The sequence below is a fragment of the Haliotis asinina genome, chromosome 9 (genome assembly GCF_037392515.1).
Source record: "Haliotis asinina isolate JCU_RB_2024 chromosome 9, JCU_Hal_asi_v2, whole genome shotgun sequence".
In the NCBI taxonomy this organism is placed as follows: Eukaryota; Metazoa; Mollusca; class Gastropoda; order Lepetellida; family Haliotidae; genus Haliotis; species Haliotis asinina.
The window spans coordinates 7,838,407-7,847,447 of NC_090288.1; the positions used below are offsets into that span (position 1 = coordinate 7,838,407).

Consider the following 9,041-nt stretch of genomic DNA (forward strand, 5'->3'; position numbering starts at 1 on the left):
CAAGTAAGTCACAAGTCTAAGGTAATGGGTCACAAGCACCAGTCTTGGCATTTACAATGAGAGCATATATACTAACTGAAGGTAGTTTTCAAACTCAGCAGCCAAAACATTGACAAAACATTGCTTTTGAAGGGGTCAAGTGTATAGGTGGAAAAAAATTAGGTAATTAGGTAGTTTCACGTTGCCACTCTTCGTTATTGGGAAATCTGCGAACGCCAGGTGTTTTATACGGAACCGTAGAGGGGACATGGGATACGAAAATAAAAATCAATACTAAGCCACGAGATAATTAAATCAAGGCCACGAGATAGTAAGTCGTGGCCACCATAATTTGGCCAATGGACATTCAGGTTACGTATTTTGGATTTTTAGATGGAGGACCTCGAGCGTTTTCTCAGAGACAGGGGTGTTCCCAAAGAAAACGTTCAGCTACTTGCTGCTGACAAGGTAGAAAGAAGATAGGGTTTTCGCGTAAACTGTATTCTTTAGGTTTGCATGTAAAAATCACATTCATTACTCAATCTGCATATTCCCGCTAAACGATTGTCTCGGCACAAGTGTATATAACATTAAGCGATGAAGAAGTAAGCTTTGCTTTTAGATAGGCGATTTTGTACCATATTTAAGATTCTTGACTATTTTCCACAAAGACCTAATTACAAAGTTCAGCGTTTTGAAGGGGCAGATCTTGAATAGTACTATTATATATTGCAGTAATCATGGTAATGTTATCCTACATACAAAATCGTTTGACATCATCAGGCAACCAAATGAGTTCCTGTTCTCTTTGGGTTTTGTTTTAAACCAAGTGTAAAATATATCGAAACAAACAAACTTCTTAAACAAATGGGATATGCCATGACTTGTATGTAATAATGTGCACATTTATCTTTAGTTAAAGTTCGAAGTAATAAGACCTATCACCCACCCACCCACACACCCACCCACACCCACACCCACACCCACACCCACACCCACCCATATATATATATGCATGAATATTGAAATAATCATTTCTGCTGACGAATGGCATCGACTTTCGTCGCGCGTTTTCGATTTTGAACAGCCTTAATTTTCTGGCATACAGGAGATGGATATTTCTTACATATACATGCAGACGTATATACGCACATCTTTTACAGTGTAAATATTGCAGATGTGACGTTACGTCTTAACATGCTTTTACTGTGTAAAGGAAGGACTCAGTATTATTTGATGCAAAATATGAGAGTAGGAGCTTCTTACTTAAACGTACGCAAATTAGAAAATTAGAAATTTGATTTATCTTAATGTATGCAGTTGTATGAAATGCCTTGGATTTGTTCTTTTGGAGATTCTAGACATTATTCTTGTTTTTTCTGAATAACCTGGACAACGAAGATTGATGAAGGCACTCCAATCGTTTCTACCGGGACGCCTACTTCTTCTACCGGGACGCCGACTGCTTCTACCGGAACGCCCTCTGCTTCTACCGGGATGCCCACTTCTTCTACCGGGATGCCCACTGCTTCTACTGGGATGCCCACTTCTTCTACCGGAATGCCCACTTCTTCTACCGGGACGGCCACTGCTTCTACCGGGATGCCCACTGCTTCTACCGGAATGCCCACTTCTTCTACCGGTATGCCCACTGCTTCTACTGGGATGCCCACTGCTTCTACTAGGATGCCCACTGCTTCTACCGGGACGCCCACTGCTTCTACCGGGATGCCCAATGCTTCTACCGGGACTAATACTGCTTCTACTGGAATGGCTACTGCTTCTACCGGGACGACTACTTCTACCGGGATGCCCACTGCTTCTACCGGGATGCCCACTGCTTCTACTGGGATGCCCACTGCTTCTACCGGGACGACTACTGCTTCTACTGGGATGGCTACTGCTTCTACCGGGCGACTACTTGTTCTACCGGGACGCCCACTGCTTCTACTGGGATGCCCACTTCTTCTACCGGGATGCCCACTGCTTCTACTGGCATGCCCACTGCTTCTACTGGGATGCCCACTTCTTCTACCGGGATGCCCACTGCCTCTACTGGCATGCCCACTGCTTCTACTGGGATGCCCACTTCTTCTATCGGGATGCCCACTTCTTCTACCGGGACGCCCTCAGCTTTAACGAGGACGCCTTCTAGTTCTTTGGGGACGACTACTGCTTCTGTTAGCACGCCGACTGTTGTTTTCAACTCGTGCAGTGTACGTATAACTTTGATGGATGGAACCATATATATACCGTAGAACTTTGATTTAAATCAACTCCCGAAGAATAAAAGTGATGTGATCCAACAAAAGCTAAGATACAGTTAATATATTGCTAAGTCTTTGCAAACATCTAGTATCCACTGTTATTATATTACTTATTACTTTTACTATATTTATTACTTTAGTCAACCTGTCTGGACAAACTTTACATTGCACACGGTTATGGTACTTGATATTTCATACTTTGTTGTTCCGCACCCTTGCTGATGATTCACTACCAGATCTAGACTTTGTTGTTTCTCACCCTTGCTGATGATTCACTACCAGATCTAGACTTTGTTGTTTCTCACCCTTGCTGATGATTCACTACCAGATCTAGACTATGTTGTTTCTCACCCTTGCTGATGATTCACTACCAGATCTAGACTTTGTTGTTTCTCACCCTTGCTGATGATTCACTACCAGATCTAGACTTTGTTGTTTCTCACCCTTGCTGATGATTCACTACCAGATCTAGACTTTGTTGTTTCTCACCCTTGCTGATGATTCACTACCAGATCTAGACTTTGTTGTTTCTCACCCTTGCTGATGATTCACTACCAGATCTAGACTTTGTTGTTTCTCACCCTTGCTGATGATTCACTACCAGATCTAGACTATGTTGTTTCTCACCCTTGCTGATGATTCACTACCAGATCTAGACTTTGTTGTTTCTCACCCTTGCTGATGATTCACTACCAGATCTAGACTTTGTTGTTTCTCACCCTTGCTGATGATTCACTACCAGATCTAGACTTTGTTGTTCCGCACCCTTGCTGATGATTCACTACCAGATCTAGACTTTGTTGTTCCGCACCCTTGCTGATGATTCACTACCAGATCTAGACTTTGTTGTTCCGCACCCTTGCTGATGATTCACTACCAGATCTAGACTTTGTTGTTCCGCACCCTTGCTGATGATTCACTACCAGATCTAGACTTTGTTGTTCCGCACCCTTGCTGATGATTCACTACCAGATCTAGACTTTGTTGTTCCGCACCCTTGCTGATGATTCACTACCAGATCTAGACTTTGTTGTTCCGCACCCTTGCTGATGATTCACTACCAGATCTAGACTTTGTTGTTTCTCACCCTTGCTGATGATTCACTACCAGATCTAGACTTTGTTGTTTCTCACCCTTGCTGATGATTCACTACCAGATCTAGACTTTGTTGTTTCTCACCCTTGCTGATGATTCACTACCAGATCTAGACTTTGTTGTTTCTCACCCTTGCTGATGATTCACTACCAGATCTAGACTATGTTGTTTCTCACCCTTGCTGATGATTCACTACCAGATCTAGACTTTGTTGTTTCTCACCATTGCGGGCAATGCAGTCAATTTCAGCTGATGATTCACTACCAGATCCAGACTTTGTTGTTTCTCACCCTTGCGGGCAATGCAGTCAATTTCAGCTGATGGTTCACTACCAGATCTAGACTATGTTGTTTCTCACCCTTGCGGGCAATGCAGTCAATTTCAGCTGATGATTCACTACCAGATCTAGACTATGTTGTTTCTCACCCTTGCGGGCAATGCAGTCAATTTCAGCTGATGATTCACTACCAGATCTAGACTTTGTTGTTTCTCACCCTTGCGGGCAATGCAGTCAATTTCAGCTGATGATTCACTACCAGATCTAGACTTTGTTGTTTCTCACCCTTGCGGGCAATGCAGTCAATTTCAGCTGATGGTTCACTACCAGATCTAGACTTTGTTGTTTCTCACCCTTGCGGGCAATGCAGTCAATTTCAGCTGATGATTCACTACCAGATCTAGACTATGTTGTTTCTCACCCTTGCGGGCAATGCAGTCAATTTCAGCTGATGATTCACTACCAGATCCAGACTTTGTTGTTTCTCACCCTTGCGGGCAATGCAGTCAATTTCAGCTGATGATTCACTACCAGATCTAGACTATGTTGTTTCTCACCCTTGCGGGCAATGCAGTCAATTTCAGCTGATGATTCACTACCAGATCTAGACTATGTTGTTTCTCACCCTTGCGGGCAATGCAGTCAATTTCAGCTGATGATTCACTACCAGATCTAGACTATGTTGTTTCATCAGGAGGTGAGGAATCCGAAATAGATGTTGAGGACCAAAGTGGTGAAACTGTATTCAACACGTCACATACAGTGGCGTGGATTCAAATGAAGAAAGTGACTTGTCAGTATTTGACATACAAAGGCAGTTCCATCGTGACCTTTTGCATACTCGGAATGACCAGCCACTCTCCCAGCCTTCACATATTAGACTTGAGGTAGTGCGGTGAGAGAATTATTTATGTGATTCAAGCATAAGTGCAAATCAGTTTCATCAGTAAACTGAGGTTTACTATACCTAAATCAGTCACGCTAATAAAGTAAAACGTTTGCCATTTTCCCGATTGAGCTGACTTGCAGCTTAATAAAAACCCATGTAGATATCGCCAGTCAGTATTTCCGCCGTCACTGACATATGCTTATGCAAACATTGATCTTAGATATAAAGTAAAAGGTCGGTTATTTACCATAGGTATTATCAAGTGTATACTTTCATATCCATAAAAGGGAAAATGTAACACTAAAGGTCTCCCACAAACTGTTAAAATAATTTGGCCTGAGTTCAGAATTGTTTTTCTTGTTTAACAGCCATTGAGAACATCTTCACGATATTTTGACCAGACTCGCGTCAGTGATCATTGAAGAACGACGGAACATTGTAAATGTCACAAGACATAATGTAATGTCTGGTTGCATCAGAACTTTCAACAGGCCATCTTTCAACCCTGAAAATGGATTGTCTGTTAAGTTTGCTGGAGAATATGCAATAGATGATGGCGGTCCATGCAGGAAGCTTTTAAGATTGCTTATGAAAGAAATATCTTCTCTCACAACATTCACGGGTGGCGACACAAAAAAGATGCTGGAATTATATTACACTGGTAAGAACTGACACGTTCAGTGAGGTGTATTGATTTTTGCATAACCGTTTGTTTACTTTGAACACAAGTTTATGGATAGGATATAGGTTATTCGACTTGAATTGAACAGGATTTTATTGCTATTCTATATTTTGTAAAATTATATCTTTTAGCTCTTAGATCTATTTATACCAGTATCGTGGCTGGATATGTTGATTTACATATGCCAAGATGTATCCCAAATGGTAAAAGGTAGAATACATCTATAGTAGTCTCGAAACAAATTATATTTAAAGGTTTATAGTTTCACTGATATACGTTTTCTTATTTTAGCTCTACAAAGCAGTCTCTGCTTGACAGTGGGGAAGATGATAGCATAATCTATAGTTCACAGTGGGCCTCTTCCACGGTTTTTCATTCCTCTGCTGTTCAGTACACTTGTTGGCGACAGCCAAATTCAGCCAAAGATTGATGACATCCAAGATGGCGCACAGAGAGAAAGTCTGCTGAAGGTCGATTCAAACCCAGTACCCTAATTAGGTTTACATGATGCGTTTAAAGATGTGTAATTGCCTTAACTGCATTTGCGTGGCCGTTTAGTGTCGTATATGTTTCATTTATTAAACAAAATGTATCAACTAGAATTACACTTGAGAAATACATGTATGTACAGTTTCATACTGTTTCAACACTGCTATATTTGGAATAACACTATATGTAATAGTAACGATTCAAGTACTTTGTGCTTAAGTGCCATTCGGCACACCATAAGAACCCACACTATAAGAATAGACACCAATTTGCCAGCATTACAACTTCCACCGTGTACCACTTCAACCACAGAATCACCGGGCATGGAATCCATATGTTATCCCCCAAATAACATTTTTGCATTTATTCATCAATTAAATGTCATTAATTACCTCTTTCATGATTTCTTTGTTTCTGAATACTTAAAACTATAGTGTTTTCCAGATACGAAATGCAGAGGACATGTCTTCGTACCTGGATGCCGTAGGTGGTGCTGATCAACTTATCCAGCTTGCTGCTTGCTATTCTCTTACTCTCTCCTTTGCAAAGAAGGATGAACTTTGTGATGCCCTGATCCATCTTATTGTGCTTGGCAGAATCAAAGAGTGCCTTGATCAGTATGTATTGCTGCTAAGCTTTTCAATGAAGATTTGGTCTAGCGTGAAGACAATTTTTATGGATAGACGACTTCTTTATTTTGTATATATGTCGACATACGACATAGATCACTTGTCACTTACAGCGACATCAAAATCCATGTTGCAACGTCACCTATACAGAATAAAGAAGTCGTATATCCATAAAAATAATTCATCATTTTTCACCTACCCAGCTTCTACAATAAAAAAAGGGCAACATTTGGTCGTTCACGGTCTTGTTAATTTCTTCCAAACGTTTTTTGCTAGACAGAATAATATTTCTACCAAATAGGCTACCAACAGTATATGTCCATTGTGGGTGTTACGGCTAGATCAGTACACGTTCCCCTTCTCGCGAACACCTCGCATGTATTGTGAATTTTATTAGGCAGACACAATAAATGACAGTCCCAAGGTGTTGACGTTTACTGTTACGGTTGTTAGATGCAAACAGGTTCGTCAGTGTTGGTGTTGCTGAATAGTGTCATAATGCAATAGAGGATTAAGTAGTAGTATTTGCCACAATATAATACGCAAACGTACGCGTTCGTTAAACCCGAAACATATTTGAAATGTTTGCACAGTAAAACCAGATATTATTCATGACAGCAATGCACAATTATACACATGAATATTGATATTTTAGTATTGATCGTTCATGTGATAATGTATGAAACTGTCTTTAGCAGAGCGTTCCAGTGACACAAACACATGAAATGGGAAAATGATCAAGAACAATTTATTTCATAAAGTGGATAATCCGTGGATTTAACGTGAGAGTTAAAGTGCGTAGTGTATTTGTTTCCTTACACAAACTACTTCAAGCTAACTGAAGTTCATGTCTTCGATTTCTGGGTCTTTATGAGATTCATGTCTACTACATAATAGCACAGTCAAATTATATTCATTTCTAGATTCCAAAAGGGACTAGCCACTTTGGGAGTGCATGCAGAAATGATTCATCACAGCACAGAAGTGAGAGAACCTTTCTGTTTTGATGAAGTTGAACGCTTCTCTGCTTGAAATGGTGTTCAGCGTGTCATCATCCTCCGAACCTGGGAGCAGCAGAATGGAAGAAGAGACAGTCACCTATTGGATGGACAATCTTCTGGACGTAGCGAGTAATGGGATAAGAAAGACAGTCAGGCGTTGGTATGCTAACGTCATAATAAACCGACAGTAACGTCACTCTGTTGCTCGTAAGTGACACTTTTCCTTATAATATTCCTCAAATCTGCTACAATCTCGCTTCCTCGGGTATTACTTATCTAAATAATGTCCCTCTGTCACGGGCAGTTATCTTAATAACGTCCCTCTGCCCGGGGATTTTCTGAGGAATAGCCCTGGACTTTGAATTGTTACTTATTTTTGGAGATTGACACGACTTCGTCTTGCCACCGCTGACTGCGATCTTTCCAACATGTAGGGCCGACACCCGGTTTCGAACCCGCGACCCTTCTCTTATTAGGTTATATCCACTAGACTACGAAGGATCACTGTGAAGAATGAGGTTGTTCGTCGGCATGAACCGTGTGTTCCTGATGCAGCGCACGTGCATTGTGAGGCATTGGCTGGAAATGGCATCCCAGTAGATTTCAGCAGTAAAGACCAAATATTCAAATTATATCCAAAGTATATATTTGGTCGGTATATATGAATATATATAACATAACCCGCGGGCATAAATGAAAAGTAAGGGGGCAACGACGTACATCTGGTAGGAGCATGCGGTTTAATTATACATAACATTTTAGGACAGGAACTCATAGATTTCTTGTCGGACTTATCTGTACAGATCAGCTGCTTCTTGAGCATTCGTTGGTGGTTGTAGGTTGTCTCTCCCCATGATCTTAGTACATATTTCATAAACGTCTTCGTCACAAGGAATTGTTGAGCGAAGCACAGATTCCTCAAGGCAGGTAGAGACGTCTTCGTCTTCGTCTTCAATTTGCCATAGAGCAGGGGCACTGTACATTTGCTCTGGATGACCACTGGCAACATTGTTTCTAGGGGACCTAATACAATGCTTGGCCCAGACGGCAGCCACGGAATCCAGATCATCCTAAAAATGTTACACAGTTGTTTCAGACCGATTTATCTGGTGCATATTAAAACAGCAAACATGCGACATTATATTACATTGACCATTGCAGGTAACAGCAACATGATTTTCTTAATAAAGGAAATTTAGATGTATAAAGTCGTTACTCTACATAGGAACAATTCAATTCTACTTGATACAATAAAGTGTACCTGAACAATAGCCATGAAACAAAACTGAATCAAGTTTTGTCCAAGAAATCTCCCCTGAAGTCACTATTTTGCTCCAGACCATTGAACGTGTCAATCCAAAACTGTGTACATTCCTTTCTTAGGAATGACCACCAGACTTCTATTCTTTGATTTGACGTGCTTGGACCGTCAATGAAGCATCGTCTGGTTTGTGGATCTGTATTGTCACGTCTAAGATATTGTTGATACTGTCGGACGTGCACATTTTCCGTACCAAGATCAGCCCTTACAATGCGTGGACAATCTCTGTGGGTCTTATCGGCCTCTAAAAAATATCCACCAATTACCTCTGGATTGTTGTTGGTATTGTAGGCCTTGATCCATATTACTTTTCTGGAAAATCCAGAGATTCGTCGAAGTCTCCTTGACGCAACTCCCACGGGATCTAGACAACGCATAATACGTCTTCCATCCTAGCTTTCAGACCGCTTTG

At 41.0% G+C, this 9,041-nt stretch overlaps 1 pseudogene; it reads left to right on the forward strand.

The window, feature by feature from the left end:
- Window positions 1-372: 372 nt before the first annotated feature.
- Window positions 373-8,562, forward strand: LOC137296541 (uncharacterized; annotated as a pseudogene).
- The last annotated feature ends 479 nt before the right edge of the window (window positions 8,563-9,041 follow it).